Source organism: Uranotaenia lowii, chromosome 3 (genome assembly GCF_029784155.1).
Source record: "Uranotaenia lowii strain MFRU-FL chromosome 3, ASM2978415v1, whole genome shotgun sequence".
Lineage (NCBI taxonomy): Eukaryota > Metazoa > Arthropoda > Insecta > Diptera > Culicidae > Uranotaenia > Uranotaenia lowii.
This window is the reverse complement of record NC_073693.1, coordinates 220,644,652-220,662,052: the sequence shown is the minus strand read 5'-3', so window position 1 is coordinate 220,662,052 and position 17,401 is coordinate 220,644,652. Positions and strand designations below refer to the sequence as shown.

The 17,401-nt window shown below is 40.1% G+C and overlaps 1 protein-coding gene across 1 annotated transcript in view; it reads right to left on the bottom strand.

Moving 5' to 3' along the window:
• The window catches only part of LOC129755813 (uncharacterized), a 263,710-nt gene extending 255,283 nt beyond the window's left edge, over window positions 1-8,427 (bottom strand). Inside the window, exon 1 of the mRNA XM_055752472.1 lies at window positions 8,409-8,427. The gene's annotated coding sequence lies outside the window, so the exon portion shown is untranslated. The remainder of the gene's footprint in view (window positions 1-8,408) is intronic.
• Window positions 8,428-17,401: the final 8,974 nt, after the last annotated feature.

Sequence of the window (17,401 nt, the reverse complement as noted above, 5' to 3'; positions counted from 1 at the left end):
GATTTTTTTTTGCTTCTAGATGCCTTAATTCCTTACGAGAAAAGTTGAAGAATTGCAAGAAAAACTACTAACATTTTTTTTCTGTTTTTCGTCAAAGGGGTTGAAAAATGTTTGTTTAGTTAAATACTGATGGTGGCGCATCTTGCCTGCTCTGCGCATTTTGTACTCAGTTCCCTTACGGGGGGAGGATAAAAAAAATCGATTTTTGCGTTACGTTATTTGTGGATGCCGCCTTAACTGCTTCTAACAATATATTGCTATTATTCGGCATTTCTAGGCGTGAGCGAAGAGTCAATACGTAAGGAATAACTTCCGAAATTCTTGTGCCTTCGCTGTGCTGATGACCAAGGTTGCCGAAATCACAGAAAAATCTATAATTATACATATTAATATCTTTAGAACGTGCCTTTTTGCCAATCTTATAATGACCCATTCAAGCGAAAATACCACAAGAAATTGACTTATGACGTCTTCAGCAAAAACGCTTATCGAACCGTGTGCGTCAATAATCTTATACCAAATATAAGAGCGTGTCATTTTTACATGATGTACACATACAAACTTTTCCAGTGAACATATAAGACAAATTGTCTCCTACAAAGTTGAAGTCAAAAGTTTTTGATGCAACATTACCGAAGATACCACATACATATGACATTTGTAAGCACGTTGTGGATTTTTAAATATTGAAATGTCGAAAAAAAATCTCACTCTAACTAAATGGTGTTCGGATCAAAAAGTTGTCAACTTAAATTCGCCGTATTTTTTTATTCATTCATATAAAAAAAACTGAACACCCCTCATTTTGTAGGTGTGTGTGTGTAGAATGATGTTTCTTTTTGGCTTTGACATAAGGTCTTTAGTTTTCAAAATGGCGACCAAGCAAGAGGAGCTACGAATCAGAATTTTGTACATGCATCGTTAAAATCCAAACTACACGCACGCAGAAATAGCAAAATCGTTGAATGTGGCGAAATCAACCGTCACCAACGTAAAAAACAGAGTTTGGCATTAAAACGCTTTTCGCTAATTAGTCCGCTACGTTTTTGTAAGTTTATTTATTTTTTAACTTTATTTAAGGAGAACTATCGGATAAACAAACTCAATCATCTTGTGGAAAATAACAATCATCAGCATTCTTGCTCGAATAATTGCACCTAGTTGAGTTTGTTTATCCGTTACTTCATCAGAAATCTCATGAGAAAACAAATTTGTCAACGGAAAAATAGCGAACTAATTAGCAATTTACTATTTAACGCCAAACACTATAAAAAAGCATGTATCAGCATTCTTCCTTGACTGATTGCTTCTGGTGGAGTTGGTTTATCAGCTAGTACAAAAGTTTGGTGAAAAAATAAGTCAAAACGAAAATTATCTAACAAAAATGGAGCACGCAAATTAGCGATTAGCGTTTTAGTGCTGGACACTGATAATATAAAAGTGCTCGGGGAACGCATTTCGACAACCAGGAAGCCGAGATCTGGGGGAAAACGAAATCCGGGAGCCGCAGTGACGAACAGAAGAGTGGCTAGCACTTTCAAGCGAAACTTCAATCTCTCCGTTCGCCAATAAGTTGAGAATATCGTCTACAACCATGCATAAAGCTTAGAAACGATCCGAACTATCGACTTATAAGAAGGTAGTAACTACTAATCGCAATAGAAAGCAAAATCTTACGGCAAAAACAAGATCTCAGAAGCTGTATGCGACATTGTTTACAAATTTGATTGCATGGTAATGGACGACGAAACCCACGCCAAGGCACACTTCATACAGCTTTCGGGACAAGAGTTTTATGCAGCAACCGTATGGGGAAGGGTGGCAGACATTTTCAAGCATATTAAACTCTCAAAGTTTTCCAAGAAATATCTAGTTTGAGTAGCTATCTGTACCTAAAGCTTGTAACGCAACATTTTTGTTGCAGCAGGGACCGTCAACCAGGAAATATATATAGAAAAGTGTCTTCAAAAGCGTTTGCTGCTTTTCTTGAAGAAACATGAATTGTCTGTGCTGTTTTGGCCTGAATTTTTTTTTCGTACAAATAAGTCATTCAATCTAATCGATAGGATTATTTTTAAATATGTTTCCATTATTTTTCCTTAACACATATATATATATATATATATATATATATATAAACATCCACAACAAATTTTATAATTGGTCTCTGCATTGACTATTTGAGATTCTTTTAGATCAAAAAGTAACACAAACAATTCTTTTCAGATTATTTTTCGACTAAATATCTACTGCACAATAAACACGATGATAGCGTTAAAGCTGAAAGCAAACTAATGATTTGAAAATATTGTCCTCGTCTTTTAAATGCACGTAGGTAACATCGATAATAGTTTTTAGGAAAATAATAACTGAGTTTATTTAATAGAAAAAGTAATGGCACAATTTTTTCAGGTTGTGGTCATTCTATTTCCGTTGGTAAATATGTATTGAAAATATAGATAAGGTTATAGTGAAAACATTGAAAACTTTTTAGTCTAGTATGGTAGATACAGTTTCTGTATGGGATTATAATTTTAGGTCTGTTTTTTCCAAGAATAATAATTAAGTGTGTAACATCCCAAGTAACACAGATTATGCCAACTAGCATTAGGAAGTTTTATTATGGTTTAATTATGGCATTTTTTGTGCAACTCGTTTTATGGCGGTTTTATTATGGTCATGCAGAATGCTTATAATTTTTTTTTCGACCATATGTTTTCAGATGGTTTTGAAAACGCTAATAAAACTTTTATTAAACATGCTGTTTTAGTTATTTTGAAAGAGTTATGAATGCTCTTTTTAAACTATAATAAAACACAAACCTAGAAGTTTGTTCCAAGCTTTCTTTTGCATGTTCTATAATAGCACTCAGTGCATGATTATTAAACCGCCATAAAACTTAGTGACAGTTCTCGATCAAGATGTCAAAACAGGACACGCTCAGATTAGATAGCACATATTTGAATTGGAACTCCCATTTTTACACATTTTTGGTAAGTTATGCGTGTTGGTTTTGAGTTAAAATTAAAAAAATACATCTTTGAAAACTTGAAATCACCGAAAGTGATATGAATATCTTTACAATATGAGTATTGAGTGAAAGGGCCCAAATAGTAGGAAAAAAATTGTTGCTTGACGCCATCATTAATTCAAGATGGCGGCTTCCGCTTTTATTTTCAAAGCTGTAAATGACTGAAAATATCGTTAAACCTTCACAATATGGTTATTAGGTGAAAGTAATAAACGAGTAGAAGTCAAATTTCGTTGCCCGTCGCCATCTTAAATCCAAGATGGCGGCTACCACTCAACTTGAAAATACTGTAAATGACTGAAAATCGCATAAAACCTTTATTATAGGGGTATAAGTTGAAAGAAATCAACCGGTAGAAGTTGAATTTCGCTATCTAACAGAAACAACATAGCCTTATAGTTTTCGCTAGAATAAGGCCAATACAATTTAAACATAATAGCATGATAGGAATAATAGAATTACATAAATGGCAAAAAAAAACAAAAACTATAAACAAAACAAGAAAAGTGCTGAATGCATTAGAAACATAATGAAAAAATAATAAAAGTGATTTAAAATGATCTAAATTGTCTTAAAATAGTAGTTTTAATGTAGTATTACGTGAAAAAAAGTTGTGTTCAAGCGATTTTCATTGATTAACAGTATTTTAAATTCAGTGGAAGCTGCCATCTTGGATTTCAAGATGGCGTCGGAAAAAAAATCGACTTCTAGTTTAGCCCTTTCACCCAATACCCGTATAGTGGTGGTTTAATGCAACTTTTTGTCAGCATTAAGCATTAAAAGTTGAGCGGATGCCGCCATCTTGGATTTAAAGATGGCGTCTGATAGCGAAATTCAACTTCTACTCGTTTAGCCCTTTCACTCGATACCCATTTTGTTGGAGTTTCATGCGATTTCAAGTCATTTACACCATTTTAAAGTTCAGCGGAAGCCGCCATCTTGGATTTCAAGATGGCGTCAGACAACGAAATTTGACTTCAACTCATGATTTATTCCACGGGTCATTCAAAACCAATCCCTTTTCATTCAAAAAGTCTGTCCTCATTTACTGTACTAATGATTAACAACTCAGAAATGAGGAACTCAACCTTAGCGTGTAATTGGTTGGCTTGCGAGAGAAACGTCAAATCGTAGCTTTTTTTGGGGTCATCATTAAACCATAATAAAACTATGAATTGACTCACGCCATGTTGGTTGCAAAATCGAAGGGCACAAAATGACGCCATGTTGATGGATTCACAATGCAAGCATTGGAAAATATTTTTTCAGGCCTTTTTCCATCAATTCCATCATGATTGACCATCAGATTTGACGAGGCGCATTTATTTTAAGATACTATTTCATATACATTTTACCTAAAATCTTGACTGGCAGTAGAAAAGACGCTCAATATATGGTTAAAACATTGGTTTTTTAGCTATTAATTTTACCAGATCATATCTGAATAATGCAATCATCATTCATCAACCATTATGGTTGCTGGAAAAAATAAAAAAAAAAACTCCGAGAACTGACAGAACCGAAAAAAAAAATTCTAACATGTTTAATAATAGCTTTTTAAACGCTTTGGTGACCAACATTGATGACCAACAATTATATGTATTGATGACGTTTCTAGGGTAGGGCCAAATAGCCTGATTTTGGCTTTATTAGAGTCCAGGTGATGTTATAGAATGCGCTTTAGCTTTTTATGGAGATTAATGCGATAGTCCAAACGATATTTTGCTGACCATAATAAAGCTAAAATTGTTACTTGGGATTTTAAGAACTAAATTTCAAAACTTGTAGTTTCGATTTTTTGAACAAAATGACGCTCATCCGCAGCTATCCGCAGCTGGATTCTCGTTTTGCAGATAGTATAGACCCCAAACTAAACTATGGTGGTGGTCTCTTGAGACTGTTCGGCCCTGCTCGTTAGATATAGTCCAACTTAGGTAAAAAAAATATATTTTTTTCAATAATAACTCATTTTTTGCTGATTTCAATTAACCGTGTAACCTTAAAACTAAACCCATTTTAAAGTTCAGACAGTTACCTTTCCAACGGTGTATTAAATTCAAAAATTGGACCTTTATTCGCTGAGAAAATTGCATTTGTTTGAAATGCATTTTTTCTACTATTTTCACAATTTTGCTAAGTCTGATGTCTGTGGCGCATTGAATTTTCATCATAGACGGCTGAAATTTGGGAATCTAGGTTTGAACTATCTGAACAAGAACACGTCATTCAAAGCAAATCCATTTTTCGATTTTTGGCCACCACATTCCCCATAGTGCAATTTGGACTACGTCAACCGGAATCTTATCTGAGTTTTTTTCCGTCTTTAATACATATTGAACTTCAAAAAGAAAGATACTATGATTTTTTTAATAAACAAATACTCGATTTACACGAAATTTAGTCTGACCACTTTTAAATCCCAGCATCCTTTAGTTATAGAAATATAAGCGATTTAAGTAGTAACGCTGCGATGCGTTCGATTTCCACTTTTCTGATATTTTTTTACAAACTCGATCTTTCAGACTTTTCTAATGGACCGAGCTTATTGAAAAAATAAGAGAATCTTTGATATTTTCAAAAACATAAACCATACGCTTTTTTCGACAAAGTTGTTAAATGAGTTAAACTTTTGTATATGTTATACTCAATATGTTTCAATATGTTTCAAATGTTCTTTTTGGTGTTTCAATAAAACACGTAGTTCAACCAAAATTAATGTCAAATTCATAAAAGTATAAATTTGATTGACTTAGGCATATTGTTCAAAATTTAACACCATCTGTGGTTTAACTGCCTTTGAAACATACTGAAAAGTTGATGTTATTTTAAAAAAATTATACTTTTAGATTGCAGCAAAAGTATAATTTTTTTCAAATAACAGGAACTTTTCAGAATTTTTTTAAAGGCAGTTATACCACAGATGGAGTTAAACTTTGAACAAAGTGATGAATCTTTCCTTCTCATGGGCTCCTTTGATCAACACCATTTTCACATCAAGTGGGCATAGAGAATGAGGAAGCGTTGTACATATTCGAAGAAAATCAAATATTGCTGATCCACTCTTTTTTTCTATTTCTGCAATAGCTGATTTGGGCTCCCGTAGGGTACCACTGTAAAAAAAATTACAGTATTCAACAAGCATTGTTCTACGAAATTAAATCGGATGAACAAGCGGAAAACATTGAAAGATGATTTAATAAAAAGTTGTCAAACAAACATGTATACTAAATATTATTATCGGATTATCTATAGTTTATAAAACAAAAAATTGTGTTTGCCTTGAGCTTGGTCAATCAGCGGTTAAAATCACGGAAAAATGAGTAATAAAAAAAACTTGTTTGCAATGGGGTCAATCAACGGACAAATTCACGAAAAAAAAAATGAAAACCTGTGGTTGTTTAAATAAGTTTAGAGTTCGACGACACGGTTGCGATCATTCATGGAATGTTGGATTTCGTGCAATGTTTTGCAGTCGGAGTTATCCGTATAAAGTTTAACTGAATAGCGGTTAGCGTGTAGAAAACCGTCAGATTTTATACTGATTTGACAGATCGCACAAATTTCGCAGTTATGAGTGTGCAGTCCAATTTTTTGCGATGCGAATGGTATTATCTCCTATAATAGATTATTCACCGTACACAACTCCTTTTTTTAACTTCTCATATACGATTTGTTACATTTTAACGACAACATAATTGAATTCGACCAGCATATAAAGTATCAAAGACGCATTTATCGCATCAAAAATCTTCGTCATGCCAAATTCGTTAATTCTCAGGCTATGGAAAAATGTGTTTTCAATAATGTAGATTGTTTTTTGTTTTGTCTGGGATTTTAACGCTCGTAATTAATTCAATCTCAATGAATACTAAGAATAATAATATTTCATTCCGATGACTTCAAGTTTTGTCCTCTCTTGCAAAATAATGATTTGAAGATTGATTCAAGAATTTACTTCTTAACTTTTCAATGAAATTAGTGAGTAAGAGTGAATTTTTTAACTGTGTTTACTGCTCCGGCTAGCCTACCGCACGGAAGGCTACCGTCGCGCGATTAGAAATTTTCCCAGTAACCGCAATAACTAGATTTTGCTCGACAGATAAAAATGCTGCACTATGTCGATTTTTTTTTTAATTTAAATTGAGTGATTTTAGGATGTTCAATTATTTGAAACCTTTTCATAATCATTCTCAAATAAAATAACTGACGTGCAGAACGTTTCCTACTAACAACGGATGCCTTTGAATACAGCATAAAAACTGAATTAAAAAAAATTAACACAAAATAAATAAATTTTAGAATAAACCTTGCTTTTGGGATTTGTGAAATGAAAACTGCAGTCTTAAATGGAATCTGAAATCAAGATGAAAATGGATCTTGTTCTAGAAATCAAGAAGTAGTACTAAGAACATTGAATAGTATAACTTTAGAGATTTGCGAAGATCTGGATTGTACTGCATTTAATTGTTGTTGTTAATTTTGCCTGATATTCATCCCATGCCTGTACCAGTGTTTTCGTGTTTTGATCTCAGATTGTCGACTGATGGAACCGATTCTAATTGCGTCGATCTGTTTCCCCTCTCAGATGCCATATGAATACGCTATCCATTGCATGAAAATGAAAATGTACTGGGGGAACAAATGTTTTGATTCAACCGGATGAACTTTAGTTCTGGTCAATTGCGCTCGAAAATCATAACGGAAAGAGCATGACTTTCATTTGATATTTTTGTGTTTTCATTTTTATATAAATAGCAAAGATGTCACATTAGACTTATTTATAAAAATTCCTATTTTTAGCGTCACGTTCTAAATTGGTGTCTTAGGATGAAAAATGACTTTCTGAAAGTTACAGCTCATTTGGCTGAAGCACGAGCTGGCGCAATCGACTTGAAATTTGTGTGCAGATTTTCGGTAAAAATGTATGAAAAATCAACATACTTTCACTCTTTATGTTCTCAAATATGCTGCCAGTGTGCTACATACATAGCTCAGAATTGCAAAATTTATAATTCAAAGAATGAGGAACAAGTTTGTAGAAGATTGAAATTGTTTACGTTTAGTTTAGTTTAGTATTGATAGAATTTATTTTTCTTTAAAAAGAAGTTATAAATTATTCAAAAGAGTGTGCTGCTTGTGGAAAATTCTATTAGGAAATCATACAACGAAATTCTCCTAACACGAAGCGTGCCTTTAATCTTCAACGTAAATGCGCCAGTTATCTCAAGTTCTCCACTTCGTCCACCTTAATATTTTTTCGAAAAATTTGACGGTCCTCTAAATCTTTAAGAGAGTTTTGATTTATCAAAAAAAAAAACATCTCTTCACTTTCTTCTTTGTTTTTCAAACCAGCCATTACTCTTTGTCTACCACACACTCGGTTGAGAGCGTTGCCTATATTTAGGCATAGCTTCTTCGCACTTCTGGACCACCACAAACAATCTGAAGACGCTTGAGCAATGATGGCAGTCGACCATGCCGCCATATCTCCTCATGCAGCATCTTGATTTATGACGACTCCTCACTTTACGATTGGTAGTCAACTTTGTTCATCACTCACACATCATAGGTATTGCTGCACATTTCGAGACGACTTCAGCAACCATTAGACCAGAATTCTTGCAACTTAATTTCCCAAGTTCTGGCGTAAGGTTTGGCGCACCGGAAAAATTCGATCGATCACTCAACGATTCCCCAAGGGTGTTGGTTGCTTTGCTTCAGGCGTCCCGTTGCCCTGGTAGAACCGATTCCAAATCACGGCATCGCAATTCCTGCAGGAACGACGCTGGCGTCAAGCGAGGTAATCCAAAGAGCGAGAGTGTGGCGGAATGATGCATTTATTCTTCCAACGGCCACCCGCACATGGTTTGTTATATTTATTCCCGCGCGCGGTAGCTAGGTGTGTCACTGCACTTTACACCAGAACAACAAACAACAACAGCACTTCCACTACTTTTCCCGGATTACAAAAAAACAAAACAAAAAAAGGGTTAGGGGGAAGAAGGTGTGAGTCGGTTGAACAGATAGAACACTACTGATGGATATTGAACGGATATTCTAAACCAAACGGCCGCGCGGGAGGACGCACAATTCCGAAACACGTTTGAACCGGTGCAAGTCTGATGATGAACTGAAACCATTGCCTCACCGGGTACGGGTGTCTGGATGTCGTTAGTTTGCCGATCACCCAGGGTATTTCTAGTTGCAAGCATTTATTCTAGAAGCGAGGTTCCGATCAAATTTTTCGGGCGAGGGAGTATTATGCTTCGTTGTAGGGGAATGTGGACGATGAGACATTTCGATGATTATGATACTAAACATAAATAAATTTAAACTACGTTATTTTTTTTAAGAAAAATGGCTATTCGATGAATGGAAATCACACAGAAAAATAAACTTGAATCTTTTTAAAAAACCTTCTTGAACACGACGAATCCAACAAAACCATCATCTCCTAAAGACTGCGTTCTGGCAAACATAATAACAACAACGCGTTTTTCCATGGCAACGGTCGCCCAGTGTTGCGAAGGTATTCTTGATTTGGAATTATAAATAACGCCAATCAAATGATGCCTACGGCTGCGGTTAAGTTCAAAACCAATGACTTCTTGTGTTGGCTGCACTTTTTGTTTCTCCTAATTGGTAAGAAATGCATTTATTAAAAATTGCTGATAGAAAACCAAGTTTGTGTTGACTTCTGGACTGCAAATTATCGTATTCTACGGTGTACCTATAGGAACGTGCATTTTTTTTTAGCAAACATTATTGAAAAATGTATGAAATGTGCTTAAAATGAAGCACCGTTGAATTGGACGCACCCTCATTTTTGGCCTAAATTTTTTTTCAAAAAAAACTGCGTTTAATACGATATTTCCTCTTGATGGTGATCACTTGAAACGAAAAAACCCTAATAATTCTTGTCAACTGGCGCATCGTGTAACACTTTTCGAATTCAATAATTTTTTTATTAGATGATCACCCAGGGGGTAAACTCTTTTTACGGATTGCATTCCAAGGCACGGCGAGCAACCGAGTTCCCCCAGTTTGCTACTCTGGGTCCATGGGTGCAATTGGACGACTCATGATACTAAGTACCCCTACGCCATAAAGTCCACCTGGGCCCTCTGGCCATAATTCCCATCCGGACCTGCATCGAAGGCTGTACCCGAGATGGGAGACTAAGCCCGCGCTTAAGCGCTTATCGGCTAACTCAGTTTCAAGTCAAAACTTCAGCATATATACCCTGCCTCTTGTTACGATTCAAGACTACGGACCTCTCCTCTGACGACTCGAGGTCCGCCCTTTACTCGTAACTCGAGGCTCGCTTGGTTTGCACGACTATCGTGCACTCCGCCTCTGTTCGATACCACTGCAAGAGACCAATGACCTTTCCTCTAACGACTCGAGATCTAGGCTTCGCTTGATTTGGCTCGAGGCCATCTCCATTTTGCCCGTCCTTGTGCCGAATCGAGAGTAGCTTATCCTAGCCTCGCACTTTTCAAAAATCTTCTCGTAGGATTCTCGGCGAAGACGTCATCCTACACCGACTCGAGTGATTCACCCGCCGACGACGTGAAGTCACTCTACCCGAGAGTATTTCGCGGCGTAAATACTCTTCCCCCTACGAGTTCGACTGCGAAGAAGGTCAAGTCTTATCCCCGCAACTTCCCTCGTAGGGATTGCGTTCTACTCAGATACTCCGCGGCGGTGAAGGATCCTACACAACGTTCGCGACGTACCTAACAGTTCGGCATACGCAGAAGGTAGAGTCTTGCTTTACTGCTAGGATCGGACGCACACTACTCTAGTGCCCCTGCCGAAAGGGCATTCTACTCCGACCGTGCTCCGGTCTCCCACCCAAGGTTGCCGAAAAAAAATCTGTGTTTTGACGAAAAAAAATTCCGACTTTCTGTGATTTTTCCCAAAAATTCTGTGACGATTTTCTGTGATGCTTTTTCCATCAATTTCATTCAAAAGTCATGTCAAATTGCGACTTTTTTACATACATAAAAAAAATAATTTTGAAAAAACGTCCAAAATTTAAAAATTCTGTGAAATCTGTGAATATTCTAAAAATTCTGTGTTCTGTGACACAGATTCTGTGATGAAATTTGGCTCAAAATTCTGTGAAATTATAGATTTTTCTGTGATTTCAGCAACCTTGCTTCCACCTCCCTTTTGGCTGGCAACACTAGTCATTTTGCCCGCCGTGTGCCGAATCGAGAGCAGCTTATCCTAGACTCGCGCCTGTCACAGCACACGTACAGGTCTTAAACGCTTGCGGTTCAGATGAATCCCGACGGTGATGTCATCCTACCCGACTCAAGTGGCTCATCCGACGGCTACATGAGACCACGTGAGAGTACTCCGCGACGTGAATACCCTTCCCCCTACGAGTTCGACTGCGGTGAAGGTCATGTCTAATCCCCGCCACCTCCATCGCAGAAGGCGCGTTCGACTCGGATACTCCACGACGGTAACGTTGGAGGTATTCTACACACAGACGCACGACGTACCAGGCAGCTCGCCATACGCAGGAGGTAGAGTCTTATCTTTGCATGCTTTACTGCCAGGATCGGACTCACACTACTCAGAAGCTCCCCGACGAAGGAGTCACCCTACACCGGTCGCGGACTGGTGCTGGTTCCAACTCCTCTGCAGGGCAGTCATGATCCGGGTGAACCCCCATCGCTGACCACGCGCCAAGTATTGGCATCCTCACACATCCTCCGCACGATGTTGTCGGCTGTCGTGTCTGGTTCGCAGGCGGCAAGCATGTTAGCGCGTACCCCTTCGAACCTCGAACAATTGAACACTACGTGCTCTGGTGTCTCTATTGTGTCGCCGCAGGTTGGACAGGATGGCGAGGCCACGTGTCCAAACCGATGGTGGTACTGCATGAAATATCCATGACCAGTCAAGAACTGTGTCATGCAGAAGTCCACCTCTCCATGTCTCCGGTCCATCCAGGATCCGATGTTAGGGATCAAGCGATGGGTCCACCGGCCACGTTCCGAGCTGTCCCACTGGTGCTGCCAGTTGGACAGCGTGGCCTCTCTGGCATGTTTCCGCACGTCGGGCATGTGACTGTGCTCGAAGCAGAAGGTATCTTCGCATACCGAACGGTGTCCTCGGTAGCTGCTGATGTTGTGGCGGGGGTCATGCCCATCTCGGTCTTGTGGTGAGCAAGACGTAGGCTCTTTGAGCGCATCCAATTTTCCACCTTCTCGATAGCTACTGTGGCGAGTAGCTGGACCTCCTCCGTTGACGGACCCGATGCCAGGAGAACTATATCGTCGGCGAATCCCACAAGTCTCACTCCTGTGGGGAGACGCAGTCTCAGCAGTTGGTCGTAGACAATGTTCCACAATACCGGGCCAAGTATCGATCCTTGTGGAACCCCTGTCGAGACTCTCACTGTTTCCAGTCCTTCGCTGGTCATATACTGTAGTTGGCGGTCACGGAAGTAACACTCCACCATCCTACAGATATATGCCGGAATCCTCATATTGATGAGCGACGACGCCATCGCTGCCCAACTGACGCTGTTAAACGCGATCTTTACGTCGAGAGTGACCACTGCGCAGAACCGATCTCCTCTCCGTTTTTTCAACCTGGCTTCATCTGCCCTTTTGATGACCTGTCGAATGGCATCCACCGTACTGCGACCTTTCCGGAAACCGAACTGTTTGTCGGCAGTGCCTTGCCAGCAGTGTCCAGGAGGCATATCGGGCGATACGCTGATGGTTCACCAGGTGGCTTGCCCGGTTTTGGCAGGAGCACCAATCGCTGCCGCTTCCACACATCTGGGAAGACCCTATCATCCACATACAGTTGCAGTGAAGACCGGAACATTTCGGCAAGTTCCATGAGCGCAGCCTTCATTGCCACATTAGGGATGCCATCCGGACCCGGAGCTTTGTTCAGCTGAAGGGACTTAGCGTGTCGTGTAGTTCCTCCAGTGAGATCTGCTCCTCTTCGCTCGTATCCCAGTCGGATGAGACCCCCGGCCATGTCACTTCCTCATGCTGTGGGAACAGCTCGTTAACGATCTCACGCAGTTTTATCGGACACGATTCCTGTGGCGCACCTCCGCTCCGCGTTTTGGCCATGACAATCCTGTAAGCGTCGCCCCAGGGGTTGTCGTTGGCGTCCTCGCAGAGTTGCCTGAATTGTGCCTTTTTACTCGCCTTAATTGCCCTGCAAAGGGCAGACCTCGCAATTGCGTAGGGTACTCTCCGCTCCGCTCTCGCTGACGGGGACCTCGCTGACGGGGACCTCGCTCTCTGCATATGTCGCCTAGCCCGAAGGCAGCTAGTACGCAGGTCTGCGATTTCCGCCGTCCACCAGTAGACGGGTTGTCGAGTGTCCTTCCGCTTCGCCCTCCTTGTCATCGCAGCGTCGCATGCGCGTGCGAGTACCCTCGCTAGGTCTTCCGCGGACAGGTTTTCCAAAGTCCGCTCCCAGTTTAACACCTCGACAAAGACGTTCTGGTCGAATTGTGTAATCTTCCAGAGACGTGCTCCTGTTGTCGTACCTCTTCTACCTGCCCGCGAACTTGTGCCCACACGATAACGGATCGCGAAGTGATCGCTATCGGTGTACACGTCGCTTACCCTCCAGTCGCTCGTCCAGCACGGACTGCTGAAAGTGACGTCGATGATGGACTCGCTCCCATTCCTGTGGTAGGTCCTCGTGTTGCCTACATTCCCCAGGTCAACGTCTAGCCTTGCCAGGGCTTCCAGTAGAAGTTGTCCCCTGGGGTTTGTAAGGCGACTACTCCATTCTACGGCCCACGCATTGAAGTCCCCGCCTATGACAACGGGGCTCCGACCCGTGAGACCTTCGACGATTTTGTCCATCATGACGCCGAATTTCTCCAGAGACCACCGCGGGGGGACGTAGCAGCTACAGACGAAGATCCCGTTGACCTTGGCTATAACGAAGCCTTCCTCACCAGCGGAAACCACCTCTTGTATGAGGTATCTTCCTGTAACCCATATCGCGGCCAGTTTGGCTTTATCGGTTACCCAATTGCTGCCATCCGTGGTCCTGCGATACGGGTCTGCTACTAACGCCAGGTCCAACTTTTCCTCAAACGCCAACTGCCGCAACAGCTGGTGTGCTGAGTGGCAGTGGTTGAGGTTGAGCTGAACCGCTTCTATCCCCGCGAAGGTGCAGCCGACGCCTTTTGAAAGGCGGGGCACCTAGGGTTGCCAGCCCTGTGTGCTCCACCGCAGTGGAGACACTTTGCATCTATGGTGCAGCTAGCCGCCTGATGGCCGCCTTCGCCAACACAAACCGCTCCTGTCTGTGCCCTTGCACGAGAAAGATTTGTGCCTAAATTCTACGCACATGAAGCACCTTTCCGGTTGCTGGGGGATGGCTATCTGGCAGATAGATCAACCCACCTTTAGCCGCCCACACTTGAGTGCGGCGTTTACTGCCGCAACCAGAAACTTCACGAATGCCACCTGTGTCCCATATATGGGAGGGCCATCTCGCATCCTGACCGAGATCTGGTCAGTGCCGATCTTGCACAGATCCTTCAACGCATTCTGTACCTCAACATCCGTGGCTATCTCGTCAAGGTCAATAGAAGACTACGAAATCATTAACGCTGTTAATTCGGTTAAATCGAATGCTCTAGGAGTGGATGAAATACCAATCCGTCTAATTAAAATTATTTTACCATTCATTCTACCTGCACTTAGTCACATTTTTAATACCATTATAAAAACTTCCAAATTTCCATACCAATGGAAAAAATCTAAAGTAATTCCAATCCCAAAAAAAGCGAAAGCTCTTGACTTGGCTAACTTGAGACCTATTAGTATACTGAGTGCAATTTCAAAAATTTTTGAAAAATTAGTCAAACAACAAATGACACTCTACCTTAATCAAAATAATATGTTATATGAATTTCAATCTGGTTTTCGCTCATCTCACAGCACAGAAACTGCACTCATGAAAGTGCATAACGATATTGCGTATAGCTTAGACAAAAAAGGAATTGCTATACTTTTGATGATAGATTTTGCTAAAGCCTTTGATCGTGTTTCACATACTGTATTTATCAATAAATTGATTTCCAAATATAATTTTTCCAGTTCAGCTGTAAAAATGGTGCAATCTTACTTAAAAGGCCGTTCTCTATCTGTTTTCTTCAATGGATGCAACTCTGAGTTTGTAACAATCGAATCGGGTGTTCCTCAAGGATCAATTCTAGGGCCTTTGTTCTTTTCGCTCTTCATTAACGATCTCCCATCCGTTTTAGAACATTGCTCTATTCATCTTTTCGCTGATGATGTGCAAATTTATCTTTGCTCTAAACGCAATTCAAATATAAATGATTTCTTTGATAAAATAAATCACGATCTTGCAAAGCTGAATCAATGGTCTTATGCAAACCTTCTCCCAATCAATCCATCAAAAACTAAAGCCTTGTTTTTTGGTAAACAATTATCTACTTCAGTTTACCCGCAACTTATCCTTAATAATAGTGTTATTCAGTTTGTAGATTACGCCGAAAACCTTGGTGTTGTTTTTGACAGAGATCTAACCTGGCATCGACATGTTAATGCTCAATGCGGCAAGATTTATGGTGCAATAAAAAGATTAAACCTAACAACTAAACATTTAGATTCAGCTACAAAATTAAAACTTTTCAAGACTTATGTTTATCCTTTGTTTATTTACAGTGATTTTGTTTATTTGAATGCATTTGATAGATCTGTGAATAAGTTGCGAGTAGCCCTCAACTCCTGTGTGCGATATATCTTCAACTTGTCACGTTATTCTCGAGTTTCCCATCTTCAAAAAGTTCTCATTGGTTGTTCATTCGAAAATTTCTATAAATTCCGATCATGCATGGTGATGCATCGAATTATCAGCACTGGAAAGCCAGATTATTTGAAAAATTTGCTCACTCCGCTAAGAAATTCTCGCACTGGAAACATACTCATCCCTCCGCACAGCTCCTCTTATTATGGCAGATCCTTTTTTGTTAGAGGCATTGTAAATTGGAATAGTCTCCCAACTAATTTAAAACTAATCAACAAGAAATCAGAGTTTAAAAGAAGTCTGCTAGAAGAATATATGGAGTAAAACGACATGATTTAATTTAGAATTTCGAAAATGGAACGATTTGAATATTAGTTTAAAAAAGAATCAAGAAACATCCACCACATTGTAACAGTTTAAAAGATTGTAATCTTACGTTACATAAATAAAACAAAGTTATAATAATAAGGTTTTTCACCCTGACGGTAACCGTGGTGCTTAGGGCACGGATTTCCGCGGATTCACCCACTATATCTTGCGTGAGGGCGCTATACTCCGAGCTCTTAATCTGCGAGCCACGTCGGAGCTCGAGGATCATCTCACCGGAGCGTGTTCGGTGGATTCTCCTCACATCCCCTCCAAGGCCCACAAGCCTATCGCTTGTCCTGATTTGTCGGAGGACATCAGCGTAGGTCCCTTCAGGGGCCTTTACCACCAAAGCCTCCCCCTTGTCCCTGACCTGTTTGGGCTTGGGCTTGGGTTTGGGTTTGGCCTTAGTGGTCTTTTTCCTTTTGCGCTCAACCGTCTGCCACCCGGTTGGCGCATCAGGAACTTGGCCGCACGCATTTCCTAAACCCTTGTTATCATTTTTGCCCGGATCCTGCCGGACCGTAGGATCCCGGGCCCGCGAGGCTCCTGGTCTAGTTTCGCCTGGCGACCTCCTCTTACGCTTGCCGTTTCCGGTAACCTCTTCTCCGCCATCCGTCTGCACGCAGACGCTGACCCTGAAGCCGCTGAATCACTACAACCTAACCGCAATGAAGTGTTGAGTTCATTCTATACGTTTTGTCAACATGCGGTCCTAGCATTTCTTCAAATTTTCCTTTTGAAACATTCATGATTGTCAATCAATAATAAACATGATCGATAATGATGCTAGGCTAAATGTTTGTAAATCAGTCAGTTTTTTTTGTTTCGATTATATTCGTTTTACCATCATTATGGCATTCGCGACTATCAACGTTACAGTTGGCGGATCGTTATAGAAAAACTTATCTGCAGTCATACTGGGCAAAGGTTTTAACGGTATCGGAAAATGTAAAAATTTGAACATCTGTTGCTCGTTTTTTGAAATTTTATGTGAGGATCAAATACTTCAAAAACCTATCTCACGATGTGAAAAACTATGTCATCATAATTTTTTTTTTATCATTCAATATAACTTTATTACATTATATCAAAAGAAAAATAATAAATAAGTGTTGTGGTATACAAACGTTGCATCTAACTAATGCCCCGTTTGACGGTATTCAAAGGATTTTTTGTATTGAACCATTTAGACTTAAGTTTGTTTTTTTCCAGTATAAG